Here is a 17,128-nt window from a genome sequence, read left to right on the forward strand (position 1 = left end):
AGTCCAAAAAATCCCTGACTCTCTAACAGCCACGTTGCTCCGGCGCTGAGTGGGATCAGTCCCAAATAGAGTGACGAGTTCAATCCTCAGAGCGTCACTGACTCCCTCCCTAGCGGGTGGCCTCCAGGAGGGCAGAAACTACATCTGGCTCGTCTGTGTCCCCCCCATGATACCTAGCATCCTGCCTAAGGAAGACAGGTGTTCAGTACCTGTCTGTTGAATGAACAAATGGATTATCACTTGGGGGGAATCATGGAAGGTTAAAGAAGAAAAGAGTCCTGGTTCTATCATAAGGCTCAGTTTCTTCTGCCAAGAGGTATGATCCAGCTCATAAGTGGTTTTATGAAATCATACATGCATACACACACACACATATACATACATACATATATATACATAGTGTTGATACAAAAAGTATGTCCAGTGTGCAACCCAGGGTCCAACATGCAGCAGGTACACAATGACTGGGTGTAAGTGTTATGATTTAGGCTACTTCCCAACTGGCCTGTATCTCATCTGTAGCCCAAAGAACTTACATTGGTGAATGTGCACAGAAGGGCTTAGAAGAAAGTGGCTGATAATCCTTCCAGGGTGGCGATTTGGGCAGGAAGGCACTAGCAGCTCCCTCCCCTGCCCAACCGTGGAAGTGTGGAGAAAGCTGAACCTCTCTGGAAGTGCACGGTGCCTTTCTCTATTAGAGAGGTTGGGGGGAGGGGCTGGGGTTTTATCTGTACCCCTTAAAAGAGAACCTCTGCTCTCCCTTCTGACTCTACTCTGGTTATTTCTATCCCTCATACCCTTTCCCTGAAGGCCATCTGCCTTCCTGCCTTTTATTTTCTTATCTTAATTATTGTTTTACATTTAATCACCAAGTCTTGAGTAATAGGATCCTAAAGAGCTAGTGAGATCTCCCCAGGCTGAACTGACTCTCACAAAGGAACAAAACAAAACAAGGGAGCCACTCACAGAGAGCCAGACGCGTGCTTACACACTTTCTTACACACACACGCACAGAGTCCTATACACGAACAAAGAAGTACAAGGAACATGGGCGTGCCGCACAAACACTCAGACACATGCACTTAGAGGCATACACATGCTGTCTCAAACACAGATGTCTACACACACACATACATTCACTACTAACAAAGAAACTCCAACAAAGCAGCGCACGCGCACGCACACACGGACTTACAGGAGACCGGATGACTGTACTTCAAGCTTCACCTCCCCAACCCAAGCCCAAAAATCTGTCTCCAATTATCTGGCCCGTGTTGGGAGCAGCAGGAAATCCAGAGCTGCCTCTGTCTTCTGGGGCAGATGCCGGGATTTCAGCCATTTCTCCATCTTTGGAAAACAAAAGCCTTCTGGTCTTGCCTCCTTCTCCCTGCTTCCAAGGCAGCTGGGGCTAGGAGGGTGTGGGGTGGAGGGAAGTGTAAAACTCGAGCCTAAGAACCTCTTGGGAAGAACAGCCTGGGAGAGCGGCCAGGGGTCTCTGAGCCCTGAGTATGAGCCGTTCCAGCTTCCTCCCAAACACTGAACAGGGCAGCTGTTTGGGTCAAGGATAGGGGCCTATGGTGGGGACCTCGGAATCAGCAATGACCCTAGGCACCAGCCTCGTGGGGTGGCAAGGCACAATAGTGCCACAACCACTAGGCTTCCAATCAGAAGGCCTGGGCTCGTGTCCCAAATCTGCCGTGAGGCCGCTGCCAGCTACTTCACTTCTCAGAGCCTCACTGGGAAAATGGGGGTAAGAACACGCCTTACGGGGTGGCTGTGAGCAGGCAGCAAGCTGGTCCAAGTGCCTGTGTAGCTCTTGCTATGAGATGGTGTCCCAACACGTGTTAAGCGGCCGACCTCCTCCCCAGGTAGGAAGCTCCTCTTTGTCTCCCCCAGATACACTTGGCTATTCCCATAGAAGAGAAAATACTGTTTCAAGAAACCTGAATCGGCTTCTTCCCCCCTCTCCCCTTATTAGGTAGAGCAAGTCTTCCCATCTTGTAGCTTTCCTAGTTGACCGCACAGCCCGTCTCCCACCACGTCCACTCCCAGGCTTCCTCACATGATCTGAAGGCAACGGAAGTGGCTTGGGGCAGGGGAAAGACCGCTGGATTCGGGGATCTTGTTCTTTATACATTTATTTATTGATTTATTTTTGGCTGCGTTGGGTCTTCGTTGCTGTGTGCGGGCTTTCTCTAGTTGCAGCGAGCGGGGGCTGCTCTTCGTTGCGGTGCACGGGCTTCTCACTGCGGTGACTTCTCTTGTTGTGGAGCATGGGCTCTAGGCGCGCAGGCTCAGTAGTTGTGGCTCGCGGTTTCTAGAGCACAGGCTCAATAGTTGTAGCGCACAGGCTTAGTTGCTCCGTGGCATGTGGGATCTTCCTGGAGCAGGGCTCGAACCCGTGTCCTCTGCGTTGGCAGGCAGATTCTTAACCACTGTGCCACCAGGGAAGTCCCCAGGGATCTTGTTCTTAAAGACACCTAACCCAGGGACAGCTTCCCCAGTGCAGCCCAGAGTTAATTTCCCTGGATAATGGACACTCTACCTGGCTTTGCTTAGGGAGGGTTAGAAATTGTGACCGCATACATGTGATGGTTCCCACGAGGGCTTTAAGGAAGCCTTTTGAAGGACTCTTGCCACCATCTCAACCACTTTCTGGAGTTTCAGTGTTTTGTAGGCTTTGCAGCTGGGAACATACTGCTCTGGGAAATAGTATTTCACTATTTTCATCTAAGTTCCTCCACCAGACAGGGACTTCTGGGTCACCCTTTCAACACCCCAGTCCGCTCCTAGCCCAAGCACGCAGGGAGAGTGGACTTGTGATGTGCTAGAATTGCAGAGGGAAATGATTCAGCAGCCCGTCCCCAGGCCCCTGAGGTGGGACCATCTTTTTGGAGATCCAGATGTCAATGGATGCTCAAAACAGAGGGAATCCTAAACCAATTGAGTAAGATAGACGTGGAAGGCATTCCCCCCCTCCTTATTATTATTTTTTTGTCCACTAAATGCAACTGCAAACACATTCAAATTATGATTTATTGTTTTCCACTTTTTTTATTGGGGTATAGTTGTTTTCCCCCTCTCTTAAATCTTTATTTATTTATTCCTGGCTGTGTTGGGTCCTCGCCTCCACGCGAGGGCCCTCCCCAGCTGCGGCGAGTGGGGCAGGCTCAGCGGCCATGGCTCACGGGCCCAGCCCGCTCAGCGGCATGTGGGATCTTCCCATACCGGGGCACGAACCCATGTCCCCTGCACCGGCAGGCAGACTCTCAACCACTGCGCCACCAGGGAAGCCCCACCTCCTCTCTTCTTTATATTGTGAAAGATCTGATGGGCTGATGTAGTGGATGGGAAACAGTAGGATGATGGGGAGGAGGAGAGAGGAGAAGAAAGGCATGTGAGTGCCACAGGTCAAGAAATAATCTTGAACATGGGGAAGAAAATAATGAGAGAGTGCCTTGTGAGGGCACGGGAAGTGGTCTGCTTGATTCTCACTAACTCCAGAGCTGGAGTTTGTGTCCCCACAGCCAATCAGCAGTGCCCAAATCTTTTTTTTTTTTTTTTCTGTGCGCTGGCCTCTCACTGCTGTGGCCTGTCCTGCTGCGGAGCACAGGCTCCGGACGCGCAGGCTCAGCGGCCATGGCTCACGGGCCCAGCCGCTCCGCGGCATGTGGGATCCTCCCGGACCGGGGCACAAACCCGTGTCCCCTGCATTGGCAGGCGGACTCTCAACCACTGCGCCACCAGGGAAGCCCCAGAGCCCAAATCTTTTGGGGAGGAAGGTCAGGAGCTCAGATAGGTCCCCCTCCTCTGTTGAAAAGCACAAAGAGGACACCTTTCCTTGCGCCTTTCAGGCTCCCAACACATGACCTTTGAACATGTGGGGTCAAGGGGCGTGAAACAGTCCAGCTCGGGAATAAAGAGATCCCAACTCTGCCAGCCCAGCCTGGCCCTCAAAGGCTGACTCAGGGGGTCCACCCACAGTCCGAATGGCCCTCCTTTGAAGGCCAGGCTGAGAGGTTCAGCTTTCCAGACTGCGGTGCAGCGTCAGCAGCGGCGGTGGGAGTGAGTCACGGTCTAACAATGTGATCTGTCAAGTGCTGCAGCTCTCTGGGCCACTCGTACCCAGAGCCTCGCACCGCCTGGATCCTCACTGGGCGTTTCTCAGTCTCACAAAACTCCGAGATCATGCCCTGGCTTTTCTGTGCCCTGTGCACCATCCCCAGGTCCAGTTATTACTTTCGGGAGAGGCCACCTAACATGGACACCAGCCAAAGAGATGGGTCAGAGATGGAAAATCCTGGAAATACAGGGCAACTTTTCCGAATTTGAGTGCAGACCCTTATGACTGGTTCCTTCAGAAGTATTAGGGTGGAGGGAGAGCAAAGGAAAAGGAAGCAAGTTGGTCCGGGTGGCAAAGAAGTTCCGGTTAGTCTGCTGCTCATTACCAGAGGCTTAGAGGGTCTGTATACTAAAGCCCACTGAATGGTACACTTGAAAAGGGTGAACTTACGGTATGTATATTACATATGTCAATAGAGCTGGTTTGTTGTTGTTGTTTTGCGGTATGCGGGCCTCTCACTGCTGTGGCCCCTCCCGCTGCAGAGCACAGGTTCCGGATGCGCAGGGTCAGCGGCCATGGCTCACAGGCCCAGCCGCTACGCGGCATGTGGGATCCTCCCGGACCGGGGCACGAACCCGTGTCCCCTGCATCGGCAGGCGGACTCTCAACCACTGCGCCACCAGGGAAGCCCTGTTGTTGTTGTTTTAAATGAGTGTCTAAGTGGGAGGCAGGCGGGTCTGTCCCCAGAGGGGATAATGCTAGTTGCGCAGGGTGGTGGGGGTGGACAGATGGTTAGAAGGACCTGGCTGCCTCCAGATTCAGGTGGATCTGGGCTGGACTAACGCAGTAACATCTATGCAGAGGGTGAAGTTGGGACCAGTCCCTGTCCATGGAGATCTGGGGCCCATCCAGAATGTGTAAGCCCTGCTGTGAGGGTTCAGTCTCCATGCTGGACACCCTGAAACACCACCACCCAAGCAACCCCTTTCACAGATTCAGATAACACTTCCACAAGATTCAGCAACCTTGAGATCCACCTGTAGCAAACAAGGGATGCATTTAACCTCATTTTGGGCTCATTATGTTCTCACTCTTTTGTACCTCTGCTAATCACACTTTTAATTTATGCTAGTTTATGTCTTCTGTATCTTTCAAGCCTCTTGGAAATCCATTGCCCAAAATAAGGCAGGGCATAAATAACATTTTAAAAACTACAACTTGCAAAACACTCTTGGGTACATTTTCTCTTTCGGTGCTGAGAATAGCCTATGTGGAAGGTAGAGAAGGTGAAGCTCTTTCTATTTTTAGGCTAAGAGAGATGAAGGCACTTGGTCAAGGTTATCTGGCTATTGGATGTGGAGTAAGAATTAAAACTGGGCTCTTGGAACTCCAAGGTACCACTCTTTCCTCTGTGGAAGGCACCAGAAGCAAACCCTGGGGAAGGCCCAGGTTGTCTTCCTCCAGCCTGGCCAGGGCACACACCACCTCCCAAGGACGCAGATGGGACTTTTTTAACAGACAAGTGCCCCAGCCCATCTGCTTAGTGGGGGAGACCAGGGCCGCAGGGCAAGGGGAGATGACTTCCCATTTCTTTTTCCTGGCCTCGTCCCTTCCACGGACTGGAAGCGAAAAAACGCTCCTCCTTCCAGTCGGTTAGACATGTAACCATGATAACTTCCCTCAGGAAAAGGGCAGACAGGACAGTTTTCTCCCAAGTCCCAGGCACGGGTGCCCACTGTTCTCTGTAGGGCTTGTGTCAGGAGATAATGGGGTGACATTATCTCCTGACACTAGTGGGACAGCTCTCAGCCAAGAGGAAACCCCTCTTAGAGGAGGGTCTGAAGGGATGGTTGCAAAGGTCATGGTGACAGGTCCCAAACTCTTCCCATTTCTCATACTCAAAGTGGGAAAGAAGGAATTCCCTGGCAGTCCAGTGGTTAGGACTCTGTGATTCCACTGTGGGCTGTGCGTGCGGGGGTTCGATCCCTGGTCAGGGAATTAAGATCCCACATGCCACACAGCTCTGCCAAAAAAAGAAAAAATGTACACAGATTGGGCAAGATAGAGCTTCATGAGAGATGTATAGACAGCAGTCTGACTGGGGAGCTAAGGCGTGGGGGTAGATGATATCCTGCTGGTGGATCGATCTGAACAGGAGTCTTTGGGGGCACTTACATTTTGAGAACGACCTGGAGAACTCCCTGGAGGTCCAGTGGTTTGGACTCCATGAGTCCACTGCAGGGGACAGGGGTTCGATCCCTGGTTGGGGAAATAAGATCCTGCATGTCACACAGGGTGACCCCCCAAAAAAAGAAAAAAGAAAAAAGAGGACCTGGATGGTTATGTAAAATTTATTTTCTTTCATCTTTTTAAAAGCCAATGACGCTTACTTTTTGTTTGTTTGTTCATTTAAGTTTTAAAATATTCTTCCTTTTTTCTTTTATTGAGGTAAAATTGATATATAACATTACATAAATTTCATATGTACCACATTATCATTTGACATCTGTACACACTAGAAAGCAATCAACACTAAAGGTCTAGTTACCCTCTACTGACACACAGTTGATCCCCTTCACCCATTTCTCCCACCCCCAACTCCTTTTCCCTCTGGAAATCACCAATCTATTTTCTGTATCTACAAGCTTGTTTTTTTTTTTTGTTTTTTGTTCACTTGTGGGGTTTCTTTCATTTTTGTTTTTTTTGTTTTGGTCACACCAAAGCATGTGGGATCTTAGTTCCCAGACCAGTGGGATCTTAGTTCCCTGAACCTGTGCCCCCTGCAGTGGAATCTCAGAGTCCTAACCACTGGACCACCAGAGAACTCCCTGTTCATTTGTTTTGTTTTGTTTTTTCAGATTCCACATAGGAGTGAAATCATACAGTGTTTGTCTTTCTTGGTCTGACTTACATCACTTAACATAATACCCTCAAGGTCCATCCATGTTGTCACAAGTGGCAAGATTTCATTCTTTTCTATGGCTGAGTGGTACTCCATTGTGTGTGTGTCACAACTTCTTTATCTATTCATCCATCCATGGACACTTAGGTTGTTTCCATATCTTGGCTGTTGTAAATAGTGCTGTAATGAACATAGGGGTGCACGTGTCTTTTCAAATTGGTATTTTTGTGCTCTTTGGATAAATACCCAGAAGTGGAATACTGGATCATTCAGCAGTTCTCTTCTTTTTTTTTTTTTCATTTATTTATTTTGGCTGCGTTGGGTCTTTGTTGCTGCGCACAGGCTTTCTCTAGTTGCAGTGAGCAGGGGCTACTCTTAGTTGTGGTACACAGGCTTCTCATTGCAGTGGCTTCTCTTGCTGTGGAGCATGGGCTCTAGGCGCACGGGGTTCAGTAGTTGTGGCTAATGGGCTCTAGAGCTCAGGCTCAGTAGTTGTGGCGCACGGGCTTAGTTGCTCCACGGCGTGTGGGATCTTCCCTGACCAGGGCTCGAACCTGTGTCCCCTGCATTGGCAGGTGGATTCTTAATCACTGTGCCGCCAGGGAAGTCCCCACCTATGTTTTCTTCTAACAGTTTTGTGGTTTCAGGTCTTACATTCAAGTCTTTAATCCATTTTGAGTTGATTTTTGTGTATGGTATAAGACAGTGGTCTAGTTTCATTCTTTTGCATACGTCTGTCCAGTTTTCCCAGCATCATTTATTGAAGAGGCTGTCATTTCTCCATTGTATGTTCTTGGCTTCTTTGTTATAAATTCATTGATCACATATGCATGGGTTTCTTTTGGGGCTCTCTATTCTTTTCCATTGATCTGTGTGTCTGTTTTTAATGCCAGCACCATACCATTTTGATGACTGTAGCTTTGTAGTATAGTTTGAAATAAGGGAGTGTGATACCTCTAGTTTTGTTCTTCTTTCTCAAGACTGCTTTGGCTATTTTGGATCCTTCATGGTTCCATACACATTTGAGAATTATTTGTCCTACTTCTGTGAAAAATGCCATTGGAATTTTGATAGTGATTACTCTTACTTTTTAAACAAAGGGTGGGGTGGGGAGAGAGACAGAAGAGGGCATCAGTGATGGAAGGCAAACAAAGAGGAAAGCGTTCCAGGCCAAGGAGGGCTGGCAAGGGCACAGGCAGGGGGGTGGAATGTGGGCACACTTAAGAAGCATTGAGTAATTCCTCTTGATTGGTGCATGAGGTAGTGGAAAAAAGGACTGGAAAGGTAGACTGGAGCCATATCACCACAGAGGCCCTTAAATTCCAGGCTAAGGAATATGTGTTTCATTTAGTAGGCCACAGGGCACCCCCACAAGTGACTGGCTTAGTGTGTGCTTTGGGAAGAAAACTCTTTGGCAGCCAAACACGGATGAACTGGGGGTCCCTGTAGTTAAGCTATTAGAGAATGGTGCAGGTCTTCGCGAGGATGCTATCCTTCAGAACTGGAAGGCAGGAAGATATTCATTCAGAATTCCCACGTGTTGATTCTGCCTTTATTCTGAGGAGAGATACAAAGATGAACAAAGACACAGACTAGTTGATTTCTAGCCTTGCGGAGAAGGCCGGCAAAGGAACAGTTACCCTACGATGAGGTCAAGTGTGCTGGGACCCCAACAAAAGGAGCATTTGAGAAACAGTTCAGAGGTTTCTCTCTAAGAAGAGAACAATGATCCTAACATCTTGTCTTCCTCGCTTTAATCTAAATAGTCCTGCTCTTAACCATATTTTGCATTTAGGAGGCGCCTAATCTGAGGAATTTCAACCAGCCAGTCATGAAGCAAATAATATCCACTGAATACAGACAAGTGTCCAGGTACCTGCTCTTTGTTTTCCTTTCTAACACCCCAGAGTGTTAGGCATTGACTGACCCATTGGACTGGGTGGGTCTGAGAAGCCCAAGGACTCAGGGCTAACTCTGACCTCAAGACACATGTCCCCCACCTCTCAGCTTTGCTTAATTGGGTTACAGGAATTAGTCTCAAGAAACAGAGAAACTACATTCTCCTCACTCCTAAGCCTCTAAAGAAGAGGTCAAGCGAGGTCGCCCCTGCTTGACCTGGTGAGGATAGCCAAGCAAGGAAAATAGCTTCTTGGAGGATATGATAGGGCAGGCCAGTGCAGGGTAGACAGGAAAAGACAACAGAAGTCGGATCTGGGACAGCTGGAGGAGGAGGCCCCCAAACGGTGCCTGGCACATAGGAGACACCTGCTAATTATTTACGGATTGCATGAATGAATCTCAGAGGTTGGGGGCGGGGACTCATTTTCAGAGAAATGCAATTAAAACTGCAGTGAGAAACCATCTTTCACCTACGGGATAGGCAAAGACCAGAAAGCTTGAGAAGATTTTGTGTTAGTGAGGGTGTAGGAAATAGACCTTTGCATGCCCTGCTGAGGCAGCAATAAATGGGTAGCTTCTGTGCAAGGCGATCTAGCAATATCGATCAACATTATAAATGTGTGTAATTTGCAGGCAAGCAATTTCACTTCTGAGGATTTATCCTGCAGGTACACATGTGTGCAAAGTGGCCTGTGTACAGTTGCTTATAATTGTAGAAGATAAAAAATAACAAGGCTCTGGCAAAATTGATGATGGTTTATCCATCCAATTAAGTATCATGAATTATAGTATGGACGGATCTGCAAGATAAATTACTTCAAAAAACTAGAGGAAGAATAGCTGGTGTAGTATGGTACCATTTGTGTGAACAATAAAAAACAGTGTGTGCATGTTTGTAGGCTATCATTTGTGTGGGAAGAAAAATACATATTTGCTTACATAACATTGAATATCTGGAGAAGGAAACAGGAGAAAACCTCCTCGGTTTGCCTCCAGGAGCGCGATCTGGGTAGTTGTGGAGCAGGTACATTGTATACATGCTCATTTGTACCTTTAAAATTTTACACTATGTACAAGTAGTACTTAGTAAAACATTTTTTTTTTTTTTTTTTGCGGTACGCGGGCCTCTCACTGTTGTGGCCTCTCCCGTTGCGGAGCACAGGCTCCAGACGCGCAGGCTCAGCGGCCATGGCTCACGGGCCCAGCCGCTCCGCGGCATGTGGGATCTTCCCGCACCGGGGCACGAACCCGTGTCCCCTTCATCGGCAAGCGGACTCTCAACAACTGCGCCACCAGGGAAGACCACGAAAACATTTTTAATATAAACAAATTAAAAATAAGAGAGAGAGACTTATGGCTGTTTCCTCCAACAGGGTTCCCGGGGCAGCACGGTCCCTCCGAGCTGGTCTATAGCGCCCCCTGCTGCTGTTTGTAAGTACTGAAAAGTGGGTGTAGGGGGGTGACCCGCAGTGGATTCGAGGGAACGTGAGGCCTCTTGGGGGAAAAACAAAGAAGAAAGAATAGTGTACGCTGTTGGAGCTGCGGGAGGTGAGAAAGGAAGGGCAGGGTGTGCCCCTTGGCATCTGAGGTATAGCAGGAGGGGCACGGGAAATGAGCAGTCCTGGGTTCAAGTCCTGATTCTGCCCTTGCTGGCTGTGTGCCCTCGGACACACGACCCTCTTAATAAGTCTCAGCTCTTGCCCCGTAAATAAGGCTAATAATTTCTACCCCTAGGGTTGTTGTGAAGATCAAATAGGGTACAGAATGTGAACAGTGGTTTAGAACTGGAAAAGTGCTATAAAAATGCTAAGGGATTATTTTAAATTAGCCCCCCTCATTCTATGAGAAAATAAGAGGTAGTATAGGACAGTGGTTAAGACAAGGACTCTGGAGCCAGAACTGCCTGAGTTGTAAGCCCAGCTCCACCGCCCACTGGCTGGAACCATCTAGGGTAAATTACTTGCTTTGAAGACCTCCGTTTTTCCATCTGTGAAATCGGGTTAACAGCATTTCCAAAGGATTGTTGTGAGGATTGAGTGAATACGAACATGTAAAGCATTTGGTATCGTGTCTGGCACACATTAAGTTCTAGGTAAGCATCTGCTATTACTGATTTCTTATAATGTATGCAGTGCTTATGTGCTTCATGCAGGTGCTTGATAAATGTTAGCTAGTCTTACCATTTTATATGTGAAGAAGTTGAGGCTTGGAGAGGGGATGTGACTTGCCCAAGCCACCCAACTAATGAATATAATAATCCCAGAACCTTCTGGACATGAGTGCTCTAGTTTAGAGGGCATTTCCAGGTGGGGCTGTGCTTAATCCTGGCAACCTGAATTAGAGCTGGATGGATCCCTTAACCACTGCGCCACCAAGGAAGTCCCCGTGTTCAGTTATTCTTTTACTGAATCACTGGACTATAAGAATCTGAGGGCAGAATCAATGTCCCTCTAGAATAGCAGTTTTTAGACTTTAAAAAATAATAACCCAGGGCTTCCCTGGTGGCGCAGTGGTTGAGAGTCCGCCTGCCGATGCAGGGGACGCGGGTTCGTGCCCCGGTCCGGGAAGATCCCACATGCCGCGGAGCGGCTGGGTCCGTGAGCCATGGCCGCTGAGTCTGCGCGTCCGGAGCCTGTGCTCCGCAGCAGGAGAGGCCACAACAGTAAGAGGCCCGCGTACCACCAAAAAAAAAAAAAAAAAAATCAACCCATAGCAAGAAATACATTTTACATATGTCCCAGATCACATATACTTATAAAAATATATAAGTGAAACAAAAGTTTCTCAAGACAATACTTACGGGCTTCCCTGGTGGTGCAGCGGTTAAGAATCCGCCTGCCAATGCAGGGGACACGGGTTCGACCCCTGGTCCAGGAAGATCCCACATGTTGTGGAACAACTAAGCCCATGCACCACAGCTACTGAGCCTGTGCCCTAGAGCCAGCGAGCCACAACTACTGAAACCTGCACGCCTACGGCCCGTGCTCCACAACAAGAGAAGCCACCGCAATGAGAAGCCCGCGCACTGCAACGAAGAGTAGCCCCCGCTGGCCACAACTAGAGAAAGCCCACACGTAGCAACGAAGACCCAATGCAGCCAAAAGTAAATTTAAAAAAAAAAAAAAGAAGACAATACTTACTCTTCCTACCAGCCATGCACTCTGATCTTTCCTATTTGATTCTCTATTTTCTTTCTAAATGCCGGTTACATCTCACTAATTGATTTTACAACTCACTAATGTATTGTAACTTGCACTTTGAGAAACTGTTAACAAAAGTGTGAAAAGGTATAAGAACAAAAAGCTGGGTTTGAGCCCCACTTCAGCCATTAGCTGTGTGGCCTCAGGCAAATTACTTTGTCTCTCTGGGCTTCATTTTTCTTATCTGGAAAATGAGGAAATTAGACTTAATGATTCCTTAACTTCCTTCCAGCATTAAGGTCTTTTAGCTCATCAACACCCCCAGTGCTCCACACACGCCCTCACCCTCCAAATATACTCAAACATAGCGCCCAAGATTGGGCTCCTGTTATCATTGATGGAATGAATATGTCACCTAGGAGGCCAGTCCGATAAAGTGTCATCTAATAAAAATAGTTATTGAAGTTAGTGCTCATCTAACATCCACTTGGAGGAAAAGTCTTATAGCCATTTTACAAACCGTCAGTGCATTTGACCAAATTTGGTCATTATCATTACTTATTACCTCTCCGAAGTCTTTATCATGCAGTTAAATGATGATAATGGCTTGATAATTTACAGCAAACTGTAACCATGATGTTACAAAAAACTTATAAGCAGGTAAGAAAGATGCTATCATTATAACCCCTCTCCTTTTTTTAACAGATGAGGAAATGTACTAGGACCAAGTGTCTTGTCTGGTCACAAAAGTCACACGAGCTGCTAAGTGGCGTTGCTGCATTATGAACCCATGCCTTCTGCTTCCACATCTGGGGCCTCTGTCCCTGAGAACACAGATCCAGGACCACACCATCTCAGAAGTGGCCTGTCTTTCTGCACCTGTGAGGGAGAGGCGAGGCTGTGTGATTAGGGTTTGCTGATGTACCCCAACCCTGTCATGCCATACTCTGAAGCCCATCTGATCTGTGTTCCATTTATTTTCCTTTCCACTTTAAAATGTGAGTCTCTTCTGAGGGAAAGCCAATCCACGTGTTTCTGAATTGTTTACACTTAATTTCTTCAAATAGCATTCTCTGACATCCCTGAGCTTCACAGTTTCTAGAAGACAGGACATTGGGAGATGCTGCATGAGCAGATTGAGAAGAGATGGCACTCCCAAACACCCCCTTAGGAGAATTATGTCTCCCTTTCTTACAGTTGAGACTGCACCTGTCTTCAACTCCAGATACCAGCTCCAGCTCTAGCCAAGGAGACAGTTAAAACAGCTGGGCCAGCCAGCATGGGACTCCATCCAGAATATAGATTATAATGGAGCAAGGAATGACATTGGTCCTTGATAGCTTGGTCAGGGCATGAAATAAGGTCCTGTGTGAGAGAACAGGTGATTCTTTGGTGCTTGTTGGCTATCCTAACCATGTACTTCAGCAGGAGGGCTTAGATGTTTCCTCTAAGCAAACCTGACTATAACAATAGAAGTGAACTGGGATAACATGACGGGTAGCCCTTGATGGAGGGAATATATGGAGACAGCACAGCACTCTAGAAAGTGCTGTGTAGTCAGGCAAACTTGACTTCAAAGCTTGGATCTGACATTAAGCCCAGGCACTTTAGGTAAGTTGCTTTACGTCTGTGAATATATAGCATCAGTAAACCACCACTCCAGACTGTTGTAAGAATTAAATGGCATGACAAGACAGTTAATAGACACTTAATAAATGACAGCTAATGGTTTCATATTATCTGAAATTAAAAGACTGTGTGTTGAATTCCCTCTTAATTTTCATTTAAATTGTGCTACAGGCAGTCTCTATTGGACCCTGCTGAGCCCAATACGGAAATTTTGATAACCATCAATCAACAATAATTTAATGAGAACGTGACAGTGTAAATCCAGAGCCAGATGCTCTGAGGGTGGACTGGAGAAGAGAAAAAAAAGTAGCAGGACTACAAGGCTGTTGAGGAGACATAACACAAGTCGCAGATGCTTGAGCAAAATCACAAAGCAATTTAACAGATTAACAGAATCCAAGTTGAGTTTGGGCTACTGGGGATACGGAAGCAAGCTTGGAGGATTCAGACGCAAGCTTGGGGGATGCAGAGGCATGCTGGAGTAAGGTCTTAATCAGGAAAGTCTTCTCTATGATTCTGAACTTGGGCTTGAATTTTAAGCTTCCTTAATACACGGTAGACATGAAGCCTGAGGTTTTATAATAAAAGCTCAATTTTTTGTGTTAAAAATTTATGGTTGGGGGAAGGAGGAAAAACTGTTTAGTGGGATAGGGTTTCCTTTTAGGGTGATGAAAATGTTTGGGAACCAGATAGAAGTGGTGGTTACTCAACAACGTGAATGTACTAAGTGCCATTGAGTTTTCACTTTAAATTGGTTAACTTTAAGTTACACGAATTTCACTTCAATTTAAAAACTTGTGGAGTAATAACCTAAATGAGAAAAGAATTTGAAATAGAACAGACATATGTATATGTATAACTGAATCACTCTGCTGTACACCTGAAACTAACACAAAACTGTTAATCAACTCTACTCCAATATAAAATATAAAATTTTTAAAAAACTTGTGGAAATAAAAACTAATATTTTTAAAGGAGTAGCCCTACCAGATATTAGAATTTTGTTTATTTATTTATTGGCCACACCACGTGGCTTGCAGGATCTTAGTTCTCCTACCAAGGATGCAACCTAGGCCCCGGGCAGTGGAAGTGCAGAGTCCTAATCACTGGACCACCAGAGAATTCCCTAGAAAATATTTTTAAGCTACAGAAATTAAAACAATGTGTTATTGACACAGGAATAGACAATAGATAGATCAAGGGAACAGGGTAGAGTCCAAAAGTAGACTCAAATGTACTTGGGAAATTAGTATTCACTAAATTAGACAGTTAAAATTACTGCAGACGGACTGTTCAACTGTTCAATAAATGCTGTTGGAACAAGTGCTAACTATTTGGGAAAAAATTAAAGCTAGGCCCATACCTCACAGTTTATACCAAAATGAATTCCAGATGGATTAAAGGATTAAATGCAGGAGAATGGAAGCATGAGAGTTCTAGAAGGAAAATATGGTAGCACTTTATATAATCCTGGGGTGAGTTTTTTTGTTTTTTTTTTTAATAGGCTTGACATGAAGCCCTGGAACAAAAAGAAAAAAAAAAATTGATCAATTTGACTACACACACAAAACACAGAAATGAAAGCACATTCTGTATAGCAAAAATTAATATAAATAAGTTGGAAAGACAAATGACAAATTGGGAGAACATTTGCAACTCTTATGATAGATAACTAATTTCTCCAATATACAAAGACTTTTACGAGTTAATAAGAGAAAGCCAATCATTTCTATTGAAATAAGCAAAAGAATGGATAATTTTTAAAAGAAAACCTGAAAGGTCACTAGATATTGAGAATATGTTTCACCTTATTAGTAATCAAAGAATTATAAATGAAATCAAAAAGGAAAGTGTATTTATTCCTTACCAAATTGATGAAGAAAAAAAATTTATTCCCAGACAATAGATCCTTTCTGCACATTTTTTTTTTTTTTTTTTGCGGTACACGGGCCTCTCACTGTTGTGGCCTCTCCTGTTGTGGAGCACAGGCTCCGGACGCACAGGCTCAGCAGCCATGGCTCACGGGCCCAGCCGCTCCGCAGCATGTGGGATCTTCCCGGACCGGGGCACGAACCCGTGTCCCCTGCATCGGCAGGCAGACCCTCAACCACTGTGCCACCAGGGAAGCCCCCAATTGTTTTATATTCTAATTTTGTGAGAAAGAAAAATTACTAACAAAGCTTTCAAGAAACAATTTTAGGTATATATTATTAACTCACCCCAATCTTATCTATAGCTCCAGTGCTGTACAATGGTTATAAGAGTTCAGACTCTATTCTGAAGGCATTATAAGAGGATAAACCAAAAATTTTATGTAATGGTTATCATAATTCTGTTGTTGGTATTTCTGTTCTAATTGCATAAATATTTGCTAACGCATATACGGTATATAACAGCTTTCATTTAACCACCATACGGAATAAACTGTAATACTCCATTACCTGCTCTTTCTGATTAAGAGGGAGTTCAGTGAATCTCTCTGTCTTCTGGGGAGCTCAACAAGTTTTTATTTCTTCCAGTTCATTAACATTACTCAATCTTTGGATGGCAAGGATAGAGACTATTGTCTCTAGGTTAGAGATGGGGATGTGGAATCAGAAAAACTTAGAGCTATAAGGAACTTTAAAGCTTGACTAATTGGACCCTTTATTTTACAAATGAGAAAAGTGAAACCAAGAGAAGGTAAAAGACAGAAATTTGGAGATCGTCTGGACAAGAGCTGGAATAAAACACTAGGCCACTTGATCCCCCAGCTTATTTCCCAACAGTAACCCCTGATAGATTTCCCTCTTGGTGCCCAATATTTAAGATGAGCTAGATAAGAAAAGCCAGGTTTGTTTAGGGTTTACCCATGTAAAAGGATTCCTGCCTCTTCCCATCCCCCATCTAGGGTCTAAATTAAACTCAACTATAGAATCTAAGACACTTGTCCAAAGCGAGAGTTCTTTTTTTTTTAATTAATATTTTTGGAGTATAGTTGCTTTACAATGTTGTGTTAGTTTCTGCTGTACGGCAAAGTAAATCAGCTATACGTGTGTGTATATATATGTATACATATATGTGTGTGTGTATATATGTATACATATATGTGTATATATGTATACATATATGTGTGTATATATGTGTATATATATGTATACATGTGTGTGTGTGTGTGTATATGTATATATATATATATCTCCCCTCTTTTTTGGATTTCCTTCCCATTTAGGTCACCACACAACACTGTGTATATGTCAACCCCGATCTCCCAACTCACCCCCCTTCCCCCCTTGGTATCCATATGTTTGGTAGATGTAGAGTGAGAGTTCTTAAATGAACAGAGATGCAAGACCTCTTCTTAACTTTGACAATGAAGTGTGGTTGAAATGAGGGGCAACATCTCTCAGTGAGGCCCCTTTAGTCATTGATACTCACTTCGTAACACTGTTCAGGGAGTTTGCTTACAAACTATCTCATATTAGAAAGTTAAACAGCCCTAGGTGTAATCCATAG

This window comes from Delphinapterus leucas, chromosome 19 (genome assembly GCF_059928025.1).
Source record: "Delphinapterus leucas isolate spDelLeu-1000000601 "Yukka" chromosome 19, BTC_Dleu_Yukka2, whole genome shotgun sequence".
Taxonomy (NCBI): Eukaryota; Metazoa; Chordata; class Mammalia; order Artiodactyla; family Monodontidae; genus Delphinapterus; species Delphinapterus leucas.